This window comes from Macaca fascicularis, chromosome 16 (assembly GCF_037993035.2).
Source record: "Macaca fascicularis isolate 582-1 chromosome 16, T2T-MFA8v1.1".
Lineage (NCBI taxonomy): Eukaryota > Metazoa > Chordata > Mammalia > Primates > Cercopithecidae > Macaca > Macaca fascicularis.
In genome coordinates, this window is record NC_088390.1 from 57,076,153 (window position 1) to 57,094,604 (window position 18,452).

At 39.3% G+C, this 18,452-nt stretch overlaps 1 protein-coding gene across 8 annotated transcripts in view; it reads left to right on the plus strand.

The window, feature by feature from the left end:
• Positions 1 to 18,452, plus strand: part of SPOP (speckle type BTB/POZ protein) — an 83,013-nt gene that overhangs the window by 38,981 nt on the left and 25,580 nt on the right. For 3 of the 8 annotated variants that reach the window (XM_045374971.3, XM_045374970.3, XM_005583621.5), the window contains one exon: positions 5,025 to 5,075. The exons of 3 other annotated variants lie outside the window; for them this stretch is intronic. The gene's annotated coding sequence lies outside the window, so the exon portion shown is untranslated. Of the gene's footprint in view, positions 1 to 5,024; positions 5,076 to 6,801; positions 6,936 to 18,452 lie in introns of all 8 variants that reach the window. 2 more of the 8 variants (XM_065531360.2, XM_005583620.5) reach the window with 1 other exon arrangement.

Below are 18,452 nucleotides of genomic sequence, written 5' to 3' on the forward strand. Positions count from 1 at the left end.
ATTCAGTCATTTATTAAATAAGTATTTGTAGCCTTCCATGCGCCAGACACTGTCTGGGTGCAGCAGCAAAACAGACAAGAACCTGCCTTGGTAGAGCTTATTTTCCAGTTAGAGAAGACAGATTGTAAAAAGATACAGGATGGTAGATGACTTTATGTGCTATAGAAAAAAAATGATGAAGCAGGAATAGGATTGTGGCTGTTAAGGGAGGGAATTGCTTTTTTTTTTTTTTTTTTCCCAGACAGAGTCTTGCTCTGTCATCCAGCCTGGAGTGTAGTGATGCAATCTCAGCTCACTGCCACCTCTGCCTCCCAGGTTCAAGCGATTCTTCTGCCTCAGCCTCCTGAGTAGCTGGGACTACAGGTGTGTGCCACCACACCCGGCTGATTTTTGTGTGTGTGTGTGTTTTTTTTTTTTTTGAGACGGAGTCTCGCTCTGTCGCCCAGGCTGGAGTGCAGTGGCCGGATCTCAGCTCACTGCAAGCTCCGCCTCCTGGGTTCACGCCATTCTCCTGCCTCAGCCTCCCGAGTAGCTGGGACTACAGGCGCCCGCCACCTCGCCCGGCTAATTTTTTGTATTTTTTAGTAGAGACGGGGTTTCACCGTGTTAGCCAGGATGGTCTCGATTTCCTGACCTTGTGATCCGCCCATCTCGGCCTCCCAAAGTGCTGGGATTACAGGCTTGAGCCACTGCGCCTGGCCCGATTTTTGTGTTTTTAATAGAGATGGGGTTTCATCGTGTTGGCCAGGCTGGTCTTGAAGCCCTGACCTCAAGTGATCCACCCACTTCGGCATATCAAAGTGCTGGTATTTACAGGCATGAGCCACCATGCCCAGCCAGGAATTCATTTTTAAGGGTGTCAGGGAAGACCTTACAGAGATGGTGACAAGGAAAGTCTTAGCAATGGTGAAGGTGTGTGCCCTGAGAACATCGAGGGGAGGATTTATTCAGACAGAAAATGACACGTGCAAAGCCCCAAGGCAGGAATGGGCCTATTCTGAGGAACCGAAACAAAAAAGGGCAGTGTAGCTGGTACATAGTGAGATCAGGAAAACATAGCTGGAAATGAGGCCAGAGAGGTAATCAAGTCCAGATTGTGCAGGACCCTTTTGGCCATTGTAAGGCTTTCACTCAGAGGGAGTTGGGATTTTACTGGAGGTTCCATCAGAGGCCATGATTAAACTAGTAAAATAAAAAAATACTTGTGTCTTGGCTTTGCTTTTTCAGAAGATTTTGTCTCAAAATAATTTGGGGATTAACTCATGGTTCCTGGTGGTAGTCATATGTAGATTTAAACCTTTATATTAGTACAGAAAATTTCCCTGAAATATAGATCTTAGGTATGGCATTTAAATTCAAAGAAAGTAATAGAAAATCCTGCCTATAGGTATTTATTCCTGGGTGGCCTTGTTTTATTACTGACTTCTCATCCTAAATTATCTTTTTTTTTTAAAAAAACTGTATTATGTGCAAGATGTACTCACACTTATATATTATTGGAGGCTAGAGATCTACTCTATTAGGTTATTTTAATCATGTATGCTTTGAACTTTTTTTTTTTTTTTTTTTTTTGAGACGGAGTCTCACTCTGTCATCCAGGCTGGAGTGTAATGGCACCATCTTGGCTCACTGCAACCTCTGCCTCCTGGGTTCAAGTGATCCTCCCACCTCAGCTTCCCAAGTAGCTGAGATTACAGGTGTGTGACACCATGTCCTGCTAATTTTTTTTGTATTTTTAGTAGAGATGGTGTTTCACCATGTTGGCCAGGCTGGTCTTGAACTCCTGATCTCAAGCGATCCACCCTCCTCAGCCTCCTAAAGTGCTGGAATTACAGGCGTGAGCCACCATGCCTGGCCTGAACATTTTTTATTATGAAATATAACAGAAAAATACACAAAACATGACTGTATAATGTGAGGATTAATTACAAAAGGCAAATACCTATGTAACCACCAGTTAGACCTAGAAATGTATCATTGCCAACACCTGGAAGAAGCCTGTTGCGTCTCACTTCTAGATCATAACCTATACCATTGCTCAGAATAACCACTGTTCTGACGTATGATAATCATATCCCTATTTTTCTTCATGATTTTACCACCTAGGATTCATTCTAAAACAATATAATTTAGTTTTTAAACTGTTTTTAAACTTTGTATAAATTGCAATAATATATTATGTGATTTTTACATTTTTATGTCTTCTTTCAGGAAGAACCTAACAATATGTATGTTCATAACTTTCATCCATGTTGCTATATAGAACTGTAGTTTGATTTCATTGCCATATAGCATTCTGTTATATGAATATACCACAATTTATGTATTCATTCTGTTGATAGACACTTGGATTGTTTCTAGTTTTTGGCTGTTAATGAACAATGCTGCTGTGAACATGTACAGAAGTTTCTTTAGACAATGTACTTGCAGCAGAATTGTAGAATCTTTAGTCTTATTAGATAATAAACTATTTTCCAAAGTGGTGGTACCAGTTTGTTCTCCTACCAACAGTATGTTAGTCTCCCTGTTCAGCCCTTAGCAGTATTGTCAGATGCTTTAAATTTTGAGAAATCCAAACCTTAAGCTTAAAAAAAAATTGGAGAGTAAGGGACTAAAGGTATTGGTTTCTGCTTTAAGAATCATAGCTATTCATTTTCGTTTGTTAAGAGTTGGTTGATATCTTCTGCCTTCTATCTTTCTATCCTCAGAGGGTCAGGAACCTTGTCTGTCTCTTTTACCACTGTGTCGCAAAGAATGCCCTGCAGTTGATACTCAGTAAATATTTGTTGCATGAATTCAGCCTGACTCCTGCTACTATTAACTGAACTACGTGGGATTGTTGGCACAGTCTCTGCTTACTGCAACCTCCGCCTCCCAGGTTCAAGCGATTCTTCAGTCTCAGCCTCCCAAGTAGCTGGGATTACAGGCACCCGTCACCATGCCTGGCTAATTTTTGTATTTTTAGTAGAGATGGGGTTTTACCGTGTTGGCCAGGCTGGTCTCGAACTCCTGACCACAAGTGAATTTATTTTATGGTATCTGATTAAGACTGCCCTGTTTTAGCATCAGTCATTTAGCACAGTTTTTGGTGATGGCTATTTGATCACTGATAGTAACTGGACTTTGTTTACCAAAAGCTATTATATAGTCTAAGAGAATCTTATTTGTACCAATGTACTAGTTAAAGTTGGTGCTTATATTTTCAGAAAGAGACTCTTTTTTTTTTTTTTTGAAACGGAGTCTTGCTCTGTCACCAGGTTGGAGTGCAGTGGTGCGATCTTGGTTCACTGCAACCTCTGTGGGGTTCAAGTGATTCTCCTGCCTCAGCCTCCCGAGTAGCTGGGACTACAGGCACGCACCATCATGTCCAGCTAATTTTTGTATTTTTAGTACAGATGGGGTTTCACCATGTTGGTCAGGCTGGTCTCAATCTCCTGACCTTGTGATCCTCCTGCCTCGGACTCTGAAAGTGCTGGGATTACAGGCGTGAGCCACTGTGCCCAGCCGAGATTCTATTTTTAAGGAATCACTTACCCATGATTTATGCAATACTTTATTTTCTCACAAAAGAGAATATAGCAGTGGAATTTTCTGCCTATGTTAGACTCCAAGAAGCATTGCTACTTCTCTTATCCCTGTTTCTGTTTTGAGCTACTTTGTAGGATACGGTGGATTATCAGAGGTTGGTGTTGCTTGGCTCTCTCTCCAGTCTTCAACAGGAACCTCTTTCTCTCCCTTGTATAATCAGTATTAATCCAGTCTTTAATGTCCACCATTCTGCATCTCATTGTCACAGTTGTTTATTAAAACCACAGGGTCAGGCCTGGTCGCGTGTGCCTTTATAGTCCCAGCTACTCAGGAGGCTGAGATAGTGCGCTGTGTTCAGGCCTGTGAATAGCCTTTGTACTCCAGCTGGGGCAACATAGTGAGACCTTGTCTCTAAACAGAAACCATAGGATACATGGCTTTGTTTAAATGCATCTTGCTTTGGTGTAATTTACCCATAGAGCACTTTTTTAAAAGGGTGTTTTACATTAAAACTTGTAATAATTCTTTCAGCATTTTGTGAAAGAGCTGGCAACAATGATCTCTCTTTTCTTGTAAGTATTGACACGAGACAAGTCACTTCATTTTTGCTGCACTCATAGGTCAGTTTATTAGAATAACTAGCTTGGGGCTGCGTGTGGTGGCTCACGCCTGTAATCCCAGCAATTTGGGAGGCCGAGGTGGGCCAATCACTTGAGGTCAGGAGTTTGAGACCAGCCTTGCCAACATGACAAAATCATGTCTCTACTAAAAATACAAAAATTAGCCAGGCCTGGTGGCAGGCACCTGTAATCCCAGCTACTCAGGAGGCTGAGGCAGGAGAATTGCTTGAACCTGGGAGGTGGCCGTTGCAGTGAGTGGAGATCACTCCACTGCACTTCAGCCTGGCTGACAGAGCTGAGACTGTATCTCAAAAAAAAGGAGAATCAGCTTGGATTTTTCTGACTTCCATTTCTAAGTATAATCTTTTTTTGAGAGATGACTAAGAAATAGAGCATTCAGAGCTAGTGATGAGATAAAGGAATGGTAATTTTTTTGTTTGTTTTTTTGAGAGAGTCTCACTCTGTCGCCCAGACTGGACTGCAGTGGCATGATTTTGGGGTCACTGGAATCTCCGCCCCACCCTGCCCCCAGCCCGTCCCCCACCACCGGGTTCAAGCAATTCTTGTGCCTCAGCCTCCTAAGTAACTGGGACTACAGGCGCGCACCACCACGCCTGGCTAATTTTTTGTGTTTTTAGTTGAGGCAGTGTTTCGCCATGATGCCAGGCTGGTCTCAAACTTCTGGCCTCAAGTGATCCACCCGTCTTGACCTAAGAATGGTAATTTTGACTAGTAAATTTTTACTAGTCATTTCTTTGCAAATGTATCACCTTCTTTTGTGAGATTTTTCCTTTTTAGGAATAGACAAAGTAAGTAGAGACTTGTATGAGATTCAGAATCTAGTTAAGTCTGATTCATATTCTCTATTTCCAACAGAGATTTCCTGTTAGACAAGACAAATTAGAGTTTTCCTACTGACTTAACTTGGTGAGTTTTTACATAGTTTTATTTTAAATATAGTTTAATCATGAGGGAAAAAGCAGAATGAAATGCATAAAAACATTTACCATGACTTAAAAATACACCTCTTGAGTACAATCTACTGTTTCATTTTAGTGCAAATGATAGGTAAAGTTAAAAAGTTAAAGTCATATAAGGTAAGCATGTAAGATTTTCTTTTTAAAATAAGAATCATTACAGTGTTAAATAAACATTTTTCATAAGTGGCTTCAAAAAAAGTTTTATTTTAAATATTCTTACCTGGAGTAAGCCAGAACTATTTATTCTGATCTTCTCTGGTGATTTCTAGATATAGGATAAGACTTTACAATAATGGTAAGGGGAGAAATGATATTTGAATTTAAATTTTTAATCAGTGGTTGATAATATATGATATGGAAACCTTAGAGTCAGATTATTTTTCTCCCTAGAAAAGTTCCTCAGGAATGCTGGGCATGGTGACTCATGCCTGTAATCCCAGCACTTTGGGAGGCTGAGGCAGGAAGATTGCTTGAGCTCAGGAGTTCAAGACCATTCTGGCCAACATGGTAAAAACCCATCTCTACAAAAAATACAAAAATTAGCCAGGTGTGGTGGCACATGCCTGTAGTTCCAACTACTCAAGAGACTGAGGTGGAGGATAATTTGAGCTCAGGAGGTCTAGGCTGCAGTGAGCCATAATTGTGCCACTGCATTCCAGCCTGGGCGACAGAGCAAGACCTTATCTAAAAAACAAACAAACAAACAAAACCCAAAAACATAAAAGACCTTCAGGGAAATTAGAATTACAGTTTATGAAAAGAGATACTTGGGGCCAGGTGCGGTGACTCATGCCTATAATCCCAGCACTTTGAGAGGCCTAGGCAGGTGGATCACTTGAGGCCAGGAGTTTGAGACCAGCCTGGCCAACATGGAGAAACCCCGTCTCTACTAAAAATACAAAAATTAGCCAGGCATGGTGGCACGTGCCTGTAATCCCAGCTACTCGGGAGGCTGAGGTGGGACAATTGCTTGAACCCAGGAGGCAGAAGTTGCAGGGGGCTGAGATCACACCACTGCACTCCAGCCTGGGCGACAGAGCAAGACTCTGTCTCAAAAAAAAAAAAAAAGATACCTTAAAGAAATTTGTAGGCTTCATTTTACTTTATAAAAGGAGTTTGATTTTGAACAAATTGCCTCTGTGTGTTTTACCTTGGAGCTCTTATCTCTCTGTGTAACTTACAGAAAAAAACTCTCCACCATTTTGTGTAACATCTTATAACTTTTACTTTGTAGTATGAGATTTTGGCCTCCAAAGCTTGTGTATGTTTTGTCAGAGTTATGTTGGGTTAAATAGGTGTTTTTGCTTTTTAATCTTTTAAATTCTGACACACATCATCAGGAGCCAGGAAATTCTGTTAAGACAGATATTCTGTCTAACTTTCCCTATTTTGTCTGCCTGTGTGGTTTTACTTTTTCCTTGAGTCATGAATTTTGGAATGAACACTTAAAACAGAAATTCCTGCCCATCCTTTGTTCCATTTCGTTTACTTAGAACTGTAACATTAACATATAATTTTGCTTATTTTTAATAATTTTAGAGGAGGGAATTTATTTTCTGCAGATTGTTTCCAAGTAAGGCACATGGTCCATGTAAATAGTAGTTAGGTTTTTTTAGTTAAGACTGTAAAGGAGAAGATTAAAAACATACATACACCTCTCTTCTCTTTTACAGTTGGAAGGAGGTCTAGGTGCCTTTCAGGAAGAAAAGTATCTCATGGGAATACTGAATTCTTTACTGCTGGATAGTAATAGTTAATGCTGAACATAATCGGTTGCCCTTGTAGGAGACCAAATCCTCTGGAGCAGGTGGGCCTTTTCAGTTTCCAAGTTAATGAACTTATTTCAAAATGTATGCCCTACGACTAATTAGACTTTCTCCTTTGAAATCCATTCCTTGGGTCCCTTCCATAGCCGCATCATGTTAGCAAGAAATATTTTTAAATGGCTTGGCTGAAGTATAGATGGCCAAAGAGAACTGCCTGTTGAATTTGGCTTCTATAAAAACCAGGGGACTCTGTGGGGTTATATAAGCTCTATTTGTTTCATGAAATGACCCTTCTGTTTTTGAATTCCTTGCAGATTGGACATGCTTAAATAGTATTAGGGCCAGCCCTTTCATCTGTTTACTGTTTAGATTTTATAAGGTTCTTCATAGTCGTCATTGAGGGGAGTGGGTGAAAGACCATAACCTTTCAAATTGGAAAATAGCCATGAGAATATTAACCTATGTAATAAATGGAATCTTCTTACCATTGGGCTTTTCCCTGCTTCCTCCTTTTCTGATTCTTTTTTCAGCTCTTCTTTAGAATAAGTAAATTTTCTCAACCTAGAGGAGGCATCTTTTATAATATGTGGGATGTATTAAAATCTTCATCTTTCCCAAGTTCACTCTTTGTGGCCCTAAAGATTTGTCCCCAAGACATTTAGTGGAATCAACACACGATTCTAATTTGTGAGAATGGCGAGGTTGTTGATTGTTTGCATTTGCCTTTCTGACTTCATTTCTAAAGATGTTCTCTTTTGGAACTGAGACCCACTTTGAAGTGAAATAGCCGCTTGTAATCAGGTTTGTTTCCTGATCCGGATTCCTGTCCTTCCATTTCAGGTATTTCCCATTGTGGAAAAGTCTAATCTGAGGAACCCTATTTTCTTTCTTTCTTTTTTTTTTTTTTTAAAGCAGCTGGAGGAGTTTTTCTTCCTAGCAGGGGTTCTGTAATTAACAACAGCAGCATGTCACCTGATGGTATTAACCCAGATCTTGTGAAACCTGTGCTTGTTGCGGCCATTATTCTGCTGGATCCTCCATCCAAATGGAGACAGAGGAATTTTTTTCCTCTGATGTTGTTATGTGGATGTGTTTAGCTCAGTAGTCCTTTGTGCCTAAATTAAAAGCAAAACAAAAATTCAAGAAGTCTTTTTAAGGTCCAGGGAGTTGCACTCCTGCAAGGTGGTTGAGTGGCAGCTGCCCCTTTCTAAGACAAACTTCAGCATTTGGAGCAGAGATGCATTGCATTCTTCCTGGACATATTTTTGGGGTAGATAATTATGCTAACATGTTTATATCAATAACTGTTACACAGTGGATAGTTTCTAGGGCAAGGGAATGATCCCCCTGCCCTAACTTAACTTGGCATTACATTTTCTGCTTTTTTGATTTTTTTGCTGTCTGGAAAAGTTGCATCCAAAGTGAGAATTATTCCATATTTTAACCTTTGAGCTGGCTGCTAAGGTCTCCTTGGGGACAAGGACGGTTTGTAGTTATTTATAACCTGAAAGAAGAGCAGTAAGCCTGTAAACTGCCAGCACACACCGAGGCTTGGGAGTCGGAGCATTCTGTTGTTATCCTATTGGGTTTAGTGACTTGAGAGTCATGTACCTTCTTATTCATCTTCAGCTTGACTTGATCTATCTAGATGAGCCTTACTGGCTAGGCATTTCTATAAAATTGTAACACAGATTGAGGAGAGGAAGGAGAAATAGCCTTTTTATGTACAAGTGCATATCTAATCCTCACAATCATTTTAGAATCTATACTTAGAGATACCTGTAAACTGGGAAAATCCTACAAGTACTGACTTGAACACATAATACTATGCTTGTTTCTAGGTTTTCCTTATATACAACAGTTACAAAGCAGTTCAGCTCTTAATTAGAGAAATATTTGGCTATGACAGAAATATGTTCTATATCTTAGCCTGATATAGAAAAAATTTAGTTATATGCCTAGTCATGTTTTTACATATGTACATATTTACACTGATCTGTATTTAATAAATGTTAGTTATCTTTTCTCCATACATCCAGAATCAAACCCAGTGTCAGATACAAAAACAATATAACAAATAAAAGTAGATGCTAAGGATTTCCCTCAATCAATATATTAGAATTTTATTGTAATATGTAGTATTTAACTTGAGGCAAGGTGCAGTGGCTCACGCCTGTAATTTCAGCACTTTGGGAGGCTGAGGTGGGTGAGTCACCTGAGGTCAGGAGTTCGACACCAGCCTGACCAAAATGGTGAAACCTCGTCTCTACCGAAAATACAAAAATTACCTGGGCGTGGTGGTGGGCGCCTGTAATCCCAGCTACTTGGGAGGCTGAGGCAGGAGAATTGCTTGAACCCGGGAGGCGGAGGTTGCAGTGAAGCGAGACCATGCCATTGTACTCCAGCCTGGGCAACAAGAGTGAAACTCTGAAAAAAAAAAAAAAAAAAGAATTTAACTTGAAATAACTTAGAGTTTAGCTTAGGTTCCTGACAGCTGCTGTAATGGTACTTCTGTAACCAGGATTGACTTATTCTGGGAAATGTACTTTTCTCACTATTGTCTTGTGGATTCAGGAACTCCCCCCCATAGCTCTGTAGGTTTCCTTTTTCTTCTGTTTTCTTGAATTTGAAAAAATTTTTAATCAGGGAAGAGTATAGTTTTGTAATGTACTCAATAAATTCTTAAAGTTGGAGTGACTTGATAGTTTTCCTTTTAAAATGTTTTATTGTTTTAAAAGTATGCCTGGATTCCTGTAGCTACATTCATTCAACAACTTCTAAACTTTAATTTATTAACTAGAACTCATTAGGGAAAAATGATCCCAAAAGAGAAGGAGTCTAGTTACTCAACCAGAATTTCATTGAACAAATATTTACTGAGTGCCTGTTAGGCCATACTAGGCACAGGGGGATACTATTCTCGTTGAGCTTAACTTCTAGTAGGGAGCACAATAGACAAGTGAAAAAATAAAAACAAGATAATTTCAGGTAGTGGTAATAAAGAAGAAAATAAAATAGGGCAGTGTGATGAGAGGAACAGGCTAGAAGTGGAAGCGGCTTCAGACTGGGTGGTCAGGGAAGACCCCTCTGAAGATAACTTCATTTGATAGGAGACCTAAATTACAAGAAGGACCGACCTATAAAAAGACCTGAGGGAAGAAAGAGCTTTGTGGGCTAAGGAAAGAGCCCAACGTGTTTGTGGATTAGAGTTAAAGGCCTGAGTGACTAAAACATCAGGATTGAGAAGAGTGTTAGAGAAGGTCAGGGAGGTATGCTGAGGCCATGGTGGTCATGACGAAAAGGTTGATTTTACTCAGATAGCAATGGAGGCCACTGAAGAATTCCTTTCTTGTCTCTCATGTGAGTCTGATGTATAAGCCTCTTCACAACTTGGAAAAATTAATTGTAAAGGCTGCTAATTCCTTTTTAAATTTTTAAATTTACTATTTGAATAGGTCACATATTTACATGGTTCAAAATTCAGAAAGTATTAAGAGGAATACAGTGGGATTTCTTCCCACTCAGGTGTACCCAGTTTCCTTCCATGGGAGTAACCAGCATCCCTAGAGCCTTGTGTCTTTTCGGAGATATTCTATATGTTAAAACAAATATACATTTTCTATTAAAAAATAGAGCTTCCTTATTTTTTTAAGAGATGCGTATTATTACATTATCTGTATCATAGTTTATTTAATCCACTGTTGATGAACTTTTAGGTTATTTCCATTTTCATGTGTTTATATATAGTCCCACAGTGAAAAACCTTTTATATTTGTCATTTAAAATGTATCAGTAGGGATACATTTCTAGAAGTGAAATTGCTGGATTAAAGGGGATGTGCATTTTTTACTTTGATAGACATTGCCCTTCACAGAGATTGTAACAATTTATACTCCAACCAGAAATGTTGTCTTTACCCTGGGTAAGTGTTATCAAACATTTTGATCTTTGCCAATTCAGTGGGTGAATCAATGTGTGATTTAATTTGCATTTTTATCTTGAATGAGAGTTGAACATCTTTTCATATATTTAAGAACCACTGGGTATTTCCATTTCTGTACACCATTGGTTGTTCTTTGCCCGTTTTTCTGTAAGACTGTTGTTGACTTTTTTCTTCTTGATCTCTAGATTCACTTAGTAATCCCCCTGTAGGTGCAATGTTTAAGAATTTAAAAAATGAAAACAGGCTGGGCACAGTGGTTCATGCCTATAATCCCAGTGCTTTGAGAAGCCAAGGTAGGAGGATTGCCTGAGGCCAAGAGTTTGAGATCAGTCAAGGCAACATAGCAAGACCCTGTCTCTACAAATTTTTTTTTTTAATTTTAAAAGAAAGAAAACAACAACAACAGAAAAACAGGCATCCTTAATTTGTAAAGTTTTACAAAGCGTGAACCTGATAAAAGACATAAGAGAACCTCAGTCTTTCCTTTGCTGATTGAGGTCTGTCTGAAACCCTGAGTTTTAAGCAGTGTCTGTAAAAATTTTTTAAGTGTATTTAGTATTTTGTTGGACTAGATTGAACTGCAGAAAGTTTACTCATAACAAATATTCAAAAGTCATGTAAACCTTGCAACAATAGAAGTCAGTATGACCTTTAATAACTACCCTTGGGGTAATGAGAAATAAAAGATTACCTCCTGGGCTATATATGATTGAGCACACTATAACAGAAGAAACCAAAGGCTCCTTTTAGGACACATTAGTTTCTCAAAAATGAGTATACAAAAATCTTGTAGTTTTTTTTTGTTTGTTTTTGTTCAGTTGTCATTAATCTTTTTGGCATCTTCTGTTTTGGAAAATGCAAACATCTCGGGTTGAAAATAGTTACAACACTGGGGTTTTCTTTACTTGGAAACTGTGCAAAGCTTTAAACCAGAGGAAAACAGAGAGTTAGGCTTTTTAAAAGTCCCTAACAGACCATTCTCTGGCAAGAAGTATGTTCCCAGCCATCTAGCTTGTATATGCTGTGTATTATGTTGAACCACATGAAATTGCTGATATTCAACTATTTTTGTCATATAAAACAACAGTTTCATGATTCAGTCTAATGTCTTCACAATCTTGTTCCTGTCATTTTAAAACTGATGGATATAAGTAAGGCTAAGTCATAGATATCATGTATGAGATTCATGCCTCTCTCTCTGTTAACTGGTTGATTTTTTTTTAATTCTCTGGATAAGTAGATTCGACTGATGATGGAGAAATGCTCATGGGAAATAAGTGAAAGATTTAAAAAGTGACTGCACAAGCTGTCTATGTAACACTTTTCAGAGGGTGTTCCAGCCTAGCTCTGTAAATACTGCAAAATAAACTATTGGGACATTTTCCTTTATTATACAGGGAATTTCTCTTCTATCTTGAAAGAATTCTGATTATGTAAGAGTTTAGTTCAGATTAGTTACTGATTTTTGTTTTCAAAATGAAATTATAACAAGGCTTTGTCCTCTTGTAGAATAAATATATACTTGATACTGGATGAAAAACTCACTTTTACCAGGACTGGGATTAGAGGTACCAGGCTGGGAGTTTTTGGCTTTGTAATATAATTTATCTGAAATAACAAATTATTCTCATTACATTGCAAATCTGATATACTCAGCATTGTTCAAAGGGCTGTTTTAGAGATATGTGAAAAAAACCCAGAAAACTTAATGAACTTGAATGCAACTGGATGAGTGTTTCAGTCATCAGAGTTTTTTTTTTTTTTTTGAGATGGAGTCTCGCTGTGTTGCAGGCTGGAGTGCAGTGGCACCAACTCGGCTCTCTGCAACCCCCGCCTCCCAGGTTCAAGCGATTCTCCTGCCTCAGCCTTTTGAGTAGCTGGGACTACAGGCACGTGTCAGCACGCCTGGCTAATTTTTGTGTTTTTAGTAGACATGGGGTTTCACTATGTTGATCAGACTGGTCTCGAACTCCTGACCTCGTGATCCGCCCACCTCGGGCTCCCAAAGTACTGGGATTACACGCGTGAGCCACCACGCCTGGCCGTCATCAGAGTATTTGTACTGAATGCCTTGAGTTCCAGGCAGGCTGTGCTAGGTGGTAAGGGATAGATAAAACAGTTGCAGCTTCTGTTTAAGGAGCTTAAAGTCTACAGGAGTCAGCAGAAGTGTTCATAAGTATAAAAGAAGGCAGAAAAGAAATGCACCGTAGGTTGAGTTGAAAGCATTATCTGTGCATCACAACAGCATTACAGGTTGAATATCCCCTTATCTGAAATGCTTGGGACCAGAGTGTTTTGGATTTCAGATTTTTCCAGATTTTTTGGAATAGTTTTGTTGCATACTTACTGGTTCAACATTCCTAATCTGAAATCCAAAGTGTTCCAATGAGCATGTCATGTCAGTGCTCAAAAACTTTTGGATTTTGGAACTTTTCAGAGCAGGGATGCTCAACCTGTAACACATTTTTGTTTGTCCTTCTGTCTGTCCTCCAAAGTTTAATATTCTAGTTAGAAATTATATTGTTGACTTGAATCACATCAAAACTGGTTAATGACTTCATGGTCTTATAATACCCACTAGGAAGCATTCCATTAGAGATTTTTATTAGTTGCTAGCTGATAATACCTTCATTGGAAATTAAGCAGATTTACAGTTGACAGAGATATTTTAAAGTGTATTTTTTAATGTAACTCGAAGAGGTCTGTTCTCACAGGTCAGAATTTAATAGAGTAAGCAGGAAAATAAATGGTGGTGTATGTTCAGCCTCAGAGTTTGAGCGTACTAGAAAGTTTGGTAAGCTTTGGAAAATAAATTTCTCAATAGAGAATGCAGACAGACTGTCTTAACTGTTTGAAGGCAGGAGCAATATATTTTGGCTTTAGTTGTCTACTGCAGAGGTTCTCAAACTCTAACCCTCAGGTAGATCTCCTCTTTTCTAAAATTTTTTTCTGCTGGTCATCTGCAGCGGTTGGCATGAAGTGCTAGAGAGTTCATGTAGCACTAGACTACTTTGCTGATGAACACTTTGCCCATGGTTCCTGCTATGAGTGAAATTAATTAGACTTGTGCTGTCCTAGTCAATTTCCTTCACAGCAGGTTGTGTGGTTAGAGCTCCTCAGAGTTTGAGACAGATTCTCCAGTTCTACTGGCTGTGGGGTTAGAGATTTTTAAAAATTAGAAGAAAGGAAAAGATGTAGCTACAAAATAAGTCAGAAGCAAAAAAGCTGGGAAAAAATGGTCAAGATCAAAGTAGTATTTTCTTTTTTCTGGTTATAATAATGAACCAAGGATCAGTAGCAACAATTAAGGCATTAAAATAAACTGATTATTAAAATTTGGCCTTTCCCTGGGCTTAGGTAATTCATAAATTGTTCATTGTTAGATAAGTTTGAAGTTTTTTTAACCTCAAAATAAGTTCAAATTAGTATTTTATGATTACTCAGTGTAGAGCTGTGCCTATAATCCACCTCTCCAGAGCCAAATTTTTTGTTCCTAACTAACGCATAAAATCAAACCTTCATTGCACCCTCTCCCAAAGTAGGAATTTTGAAATTTCACTCTGGCCATTAATGATAATTGGGATTTGTAAAATTAGCTAATTTATACTTACTCATTAATGGAAAAATAAAACAGTTCTTTGAGAATGTGTTTTCCATCAAATGCAAGCCTGTCTTGGAGGTGACCACAGTAGCATTTGGCCTCTTTTCTTCATGTTATCATGGAATCATGAATTACACAAGCCAGGGAAGCCCAAATGCCACTGCAGTGCTTAGTTTGCTAGCTTAAGTGAGATAGCACACCATGTTAGCTTCATCTGTGATTTCACAGATGCCTTAATTGTAAATTCCTGGCCGGGCGTGGTGGCTCATGCCTGTAATCCCAGCACTTTAGGAGGCCGAGGCCGGCAGATCATGAGGTCAGGAGATGGAGACCATCCTGGCTAACACGGTGAAACCCCATCTCTACTAAAAATACAAAAATTAGCTGGGCATGGTGGCGGGTGCCTATAGTCCCAGCTACTCAGGAGGCTGAGGCAGGAGAATGGCATGAACCTGGGAGGCGGACCTTGCAGTGAGCCAAGATCACCACTGCACTCCAGCCTGGGCCACAGAGTGAGGTTCCGTCTCAAAAAAAAAAAAAAAAAAAAGGTCAATTCCTGTAAGATAGCATTTATGACCATGGGAATAACATCTATTTATGAGTATTACTCTGTGAAGGCGCACTTGTAGTTTATTAATCTCCTTGTTTATTATTTAAGTAGTCAGTGAATCAGTGAATATTTGTGAGTTGAGTTATTGTGTGATTTGTTGTTACTTTTTTTTTTTTTCCCTCTGTCTCCCAGGCTAGAGTACAATGGCGCCATCTTGGCTCAGTGCAAACTCCACCTTCACCTCCACCTCCTGAGTTCTAGCGATTCTCTGTCTCAGCCTCCCAAGTAGCTGGGATTACAGGTGTGCATTGTCACACCCGGCTTATTTTTGTATTTTTAGTAGAGATGGGGTTTCGCTATGTTGGCCAGGCTGGTTTTGAACTCCTGACCTCAGGTGACCCGCCTGCCTTGGCCTTCCAAAGTCCAGGGATTACAGGCATGAGCCACCATGTTATACCTCTTTCTGCAAAGGATTTGAGGCAGATTCCAAAAATACTTAACATATAAAAGATTAAAAGTTGAGAGAATTATATCAAAGGGAATAATTAAGAAAATAAAACTATTATAGAATGAACATATGATCCTGTATAAAATATAGCATATAAAACAGGCATATGGGCTTACAGTTTTAAGAGATGAGTCACAAACTTGTCTCAGGATTTCCTAGTAGCCAAGCAAGGAGGGCAACATGATCAGTTATAAGATTCATATTGTTTGGCCTTTGAAAACAAACTAGGTGCTCAGGAAATTTCTCCCTTGTATATTATAAACCAGAGATGTGTGATATAATGGAATACATCCTTACACAATTGCTCCAATATCAAAACAATAAAAATAATGCAGAACACTACAAAAAGTAGTTTATACCCAAGTACCTGTCATCCCTAATTAACAGATATTTGTATTATCATATTTTCCTTGTATCCTTGTTTTAAAAGAATCACAAGAGATAAACTTGAAGTATCTTATATTATTTTCCCAGTCTCCTCCTCCTCCCTGCTTCTCCCAATATGAAACTGATATATAGGCTGTCAAGGCTGGGTTTTTGTTGTTGTTGTTGTTTACTTTTACTACATCATATATAAACCTTAAATTTGCATAAATAATATACTGTACATGTCATTCCTAAACTTGCTTTTTTTTTATTAGCGCTGTGTTTGATGGCCATGGTGCTGTAGATCTAGTTCTTTTATTTTATTTTATTTTAATTTTTGAGATGGAGCTTCGCTCTTGTTGCCCAGGCTGGAGTGCAATGGTGCAATCTCGGCTCACCACAACCTCCGCCTCCCGGGTTCAAGCGATTCTCCTGCCTCAGCCTACCGAGTAGCTGGGATGACAGGCGCACGCCACCACAGCCGGCTAATTTTGCATTTTTTTAAATTAAATTTAATTTTTTTATTTTTTGAGATGGAGTCGTGCTCATCGCCCAGGCTGGAGTGCAGTGGCGCAATCTCGGCTCACTGCAAGCTCTGCCTCCCGGGTTCACGCCATTCTCCTGTCTCAGCCTCCTGAGTAGCTGGGACTACAGGTGCCCGCCACCACGCCCAGCTAATTTTTTGTATTTTTAGCAGAGACGGGGTTTCACCGTGTTAGCCAGGATGATCTCGATCTTCTGACCTCGTGATCTGCCAGCCTCGGCCTCCCAAAGTGCTGGGATCACAGGCGTGAGCCACCGCGCCTGGCTAGTTTTGCATTTTTAGTAGAGACAGGGTTTCTCCATGTTGGTCAGGCTGGTCTCAAACTCCCAACCTCAGGTGATCTGCCTGCCTCAGCCTCCCAAAGTGCTGGGATTACAGGTGTGAACCACTGCGCCCAGCCTAGTTCATTAATTTTAAATTCTGAAGTATAGTTTTCCATTATATGGAAATAATACAAATTAGTTATCTATTCCCCTACTAAAGGATTTTTAGTTTGTTTCTAGTTTTTCACTGTTATTAACGGTGCCACATTGAAAACCCTTGTCTGTATTTTGTGGCCACATGTAGAGTTTCTCTAGGGCAGCAGTTCTCAAAGGATTATCTGGGAACTTGTTAGAAATGCAAACTTGGGCCCATCCCAAATCTCTGAATCAGAAACTCTGGGGGTGGGGCCAGCAATCTGTTTAAAAGGAGATTCTGGTCCACTCTACACTTCAGAATCACAGCTGTAGCACATGTATTGTTAAAAGTGGAATTAGTAAGTTTTAGGGTACATGTATTTTCCACTGTACTAGATACACCCAATTGATTTCACAGAAACAATTTATATATCAATTTTTTATTCAGTCTGTTTGTCATACGTTACAAGCTTTTTTTTTTTTTTTTTTTTTTTGTAGTCTTTTGTCTTTGTTTATTATGGTGCTTAGAAATTGTAACCAAATTCACCAATTAAAAAAAATTGTGGCCAGACATGGTAGCTCATCTCTGTAATCCTAGCACTTTGGGAGGTCAAGGTGGGCATACTGTTTGAGTCTGGGAGTTCAAGACCAGCCTGGGCAACATGGCAGAACCCTGTCTCCACAAAAAAATACAAAAAATTAGCAAGGTGGTATGGTGGTGCATGCCTGTTGTCCCAGCTACTCAGGAGGCTGAGGATTGCTTCAGCCTGGGAGGCAGAGGTTGTAGTGAGCCAAGATCGAGCCACTGTACTGCAGCCTGGGTTACAAAGTAAGACTCTGTCTCAAAAAAAAAAGTAAAAATTGTATATATTTGAGGTATGCAACATAATATTTTGATTTGCATATGCATAGTGAAATGATTACTATAGTCAAACCAATTAACATATCCATTATCTGACAGTTACCTTTTGTGTGTACGTGTGTGTGCGCACGTATGTGTGTACGTGTGTGTGCGTGTGCACGCGTAGGTGGTAAAAGCACCTAAAATCTCTTCTGGCAAACTTCCATTATACAATACAATATTATTAACTATAGCCCTCATGTTGTACAGTCGATCTTCTCTAGATGGATTAATCTTACCCATCTGCAACTTTGTATCCCTTGAACCTACATCTCCCCAGTCTACTCCCTCATCCCCAAGTTCACCAGTTTTTTGAATGACTTTGGTATTTAGAAAGGCTTTGGAGGGAAGAATTTTGAGTTGGATTTGATTTGCTACTGAGACACCCCATTGAGATATATAGCAGTTATTGGAGAATGGTCTGAGGCTTATGAGAGAGGTGAGAGTTGTAGAGATTTGGAAAACATTTGTATAAAGGTAGAAATTTGACATTGTTGGGATGGATGAAATTGCCATAAAGATATGTCTGACTGATGAAAAAACAAAAAATTGACATAAAGAGAATGTAGATTGAGAAAATGATTGAGGATTAAACCATGGGGAGCAACAGTGGACGAAGATAATCTAGTAAAAGAAACTGAGGAATGATCACAAAACAGAGCAAGGAGAAGAATCTGAAATATCAAGTGGTGACAGGAATGTAAGCAGGGAGAGATCACGAATGCTTCAGAGAAAGGAATACATCTA